Source organism: Pieris brassicae, unplaced genomic scaffold (genome assembly GCF_905147105.1).
Source record: "Pieris brassicae unplaced genomic scaffold, ilPieBrab1.1, whole genome shotgun sequence".
In the NCBI taxonomy this organism is placed as follows: Eukaryota; Metazoa; Arthropoda; class Insecta; order Lepidoptera; family Pieridae; genus Pieris; species Pieris brassicae.
In genome coordinates, this window is record NW_025575878.1 from 1 (window position 1) to 2,500 (window position 2,500).

A 2,500-nucleotide genomic window follows, 5' to 3' on the forward strand; every position below is an offset into this window, starting at 1 on the left:
AATGCCGCTTGAATATTTCGTGCATGGAATAATAGAATATGATCTCGGTTCTATTTTGTTGGTTTTCAGAACTCCGAGGTAATGATTAATAGGGATAACTGGGGGCATTCGTATTGCGACGTTAGAGGTGAAATTCTTGGATCGTCGCAAGACGAACATCAGCGAAAGCATTTGCCAAAGGTGTTTTCATCAATCAAGAACGAAAGTTAGAGGTTCGAAGGCGATTAGATACCGCCCTAGTTCTAACCGTAAATATGTCATCTAGCGATCCGCCGACGTTACTACAATGGCTCGGCGGGCAGCTTCCGGGAAACCAAAGATTTTGGACTCCGGGGGGAGTATGGTTGCAAAGCTGAAACTTAAAGGAATTGACGGAAGGGCACCACCAGGAGTGGAGCCTGCGGCTTAATTTGACTCAACACGGGAAATCTCACCAGGCCCGGACACCGGAAGGATTGACAGATTAACAGCTCTTTCTTGATTCGGTGGGTGGTGGTGCATGGCCGTTCTTAGTTGGTGGAGCGATTTGTCTGGTTAATTCCGGTAACGAACGAGACTCTAGCCTGCTAAATAGGCGTCGTCATTCAAGGTGTGCGCGACTCTCGGGGAGCGCAACTCACTGGCGACGTATTAAAATTCTTCTTAGAGGGACCGGCGGCTTCGAGCCGCACGAGATTGAGCAATAACAGGTCTGTGATGCCCTTAGATGTCCTGGGCCGCACGCGCGCTACACTGAAGGAATCAACATGTTCTCCCTGGCCTAGAGGCCCGGGCAACCCGTTGAAACTCCTTCGTGCTGGGGATTGGGGTTTGCAATTATCCCCCATAAACGAGGAATTCCTAGTAAGCGCGAGTCATAAGCTCGCGTTGATTACGTCCCTGCCCTTTGTACACACCGCCCGTCGCTACTACCGATTGAATGATTTAGTGAGGTCTTCGGACCGACACGCGGTGGCCTCACGGCCGTCGGCGTTGCTGGGAAGTTGACCAAACTTGATCATTTAGAGGAAGTAAAAGTCGTAACAAGGTTTCCGTAGGGGAACCTGCGGAAGGATCATTAACGTTGGTTTTTTCTTTTTGTTTTGTTGTTGTCAAAGACTCGCAAAAAAAGAAAAAAATACAAAAACACGTGAATGATACGAATCAAAATCGAATCCGAGACGGTTGACTCTCTCTCGTCGATTCGCGACGTGTGCGTTGCGACACGCTTTGATTAGCGTTCGCTATCGCCTATTGATACTTTGAAATAATATTTTATAATTTTTGTGTACAACCACGCAAATAAAAGAGATTTTCTTTCTTTTCATTTGTCGTACACGTTAATGATAAGTATTATTTTCAAATTTTTTTGTTTAATTTTTTCGCACCTTTTATATTTTCTCATACAAAAACACACACAAAAACAAAACGATTACCCTGAACGGTGGATCACTTGGCTCGCGGGTCGATGAAGAACGCAGTTAACTGCGCGTCATAGTGTGAACTGCAGGACACATTTGAACATCGACATTTCGAACGCACATTGCGGTCCGTGGAGAAATATCCAGGACCACTCCTGTCTGAGGGCCGGCTGCATAAAAACAAAAAGCCACACTGTTCGCGTGACGAGCGGCGATCGCTGCGACTCCGGTCGTAGCGCCGCATCTCTGTCGCGCGTGCAATTGACGGTTTCGCTAGGCCGCCGAGCGGCCGAACGATCCGTTCGAATATATGTTCGATTACGACTCGTCATCCGTATTGGCCGTGTTAAGCCACGTCTATACGATACTTTTGTCGCACAAATAAATTCTCCCCGCCGCACCGTGTCTCCCGCGGCACGGGTGCGCGTCGAGTCTTTACGCAACGACAACGACAACGACGACAACGACGTTCGCGTTTACGCGTCGCGCGTGTTTGCTCGCATCGTCCCGGTCCCGCATGGCGATCGCGCGACGGTCGGCGCCGGTGCGCGCGTCGACGTGTCTCGACGCTGTCGTTGAAAGTTGTCGCGTTCGGCTCAGTTTCTCTTACTCTCGCGAGAGGAAGCGAAACGCGCGCGCCCGCTGCTCTAGCGGTTGCGCCCAGTGTGTGCGTGCGGTGTTTGTGCAATTGTAGTGTGTACGAAATTATTGTGACGTGTGTTCTTAAAACGGACGGAACGATGCCGTCGTTAACGAACAACAACAGAAGAACCGCTTGGTGGTGTGCGATTGATTGATTTCGCGCAACGCGACATCTATGTGTCGCCACCACCACGCTGTTCGCAAGGTGCCGCGCCGCTTTCGTGCGAGCGCATATAATGTAGGCGGACTCGACGTCCGGAGGGCGCGTGGCGTCGTCGACGCGCTTGTAAAAATAGCGTGTCGCGTACGCCCGTTGCGCGGACGGATATCGCGTCTGCCCACACCTTTTTATCGTTGGCCTCAGATCAGGGAGGATCACCCGCCGAATTTAAGCATATTAGTAAGCGGAGGAAAAGAAACTAACCAGGATTCCCTTAGTAGCTGCGAGCGAACAGGGA

The 2,500-nt window shown here is 50.5% G+C and overlaps 2 non-coding genes across 2 annotated transcripts in view; both read left to right on the forward strand.

Annotated features, from left to right (window-relative positions):
- The first annotated feature begins 1,412 nt into the window (after positions 1 to 1,412).
- Positions 1,413 to 1,569, forward strand: LOC123719108. Its single transcript, XR_006755174.1, has one exon. It is a non-coding gene; the product is annotated as a 5.8S ribosomal RNA (ribosomal RNA).
- An 828-nt stretch (positions 1,570 to 2,397) lies between these two features.
- The window catches only part of LOC123719111, a 3,948-nt gene continuing 3,845 nt past the window's right edge, over positions 2,398 to 2,500 (forward strand). Inside the window, exon 1 of the ribosomal RNA XR_006755177.1 lies at positions 2,398 to 2,500. This exon is cut by the window's right edge and continues 3,845 nt beyond it. This is a non-coding gene — a ribosomal RNA (large subunit ribosomal RNA).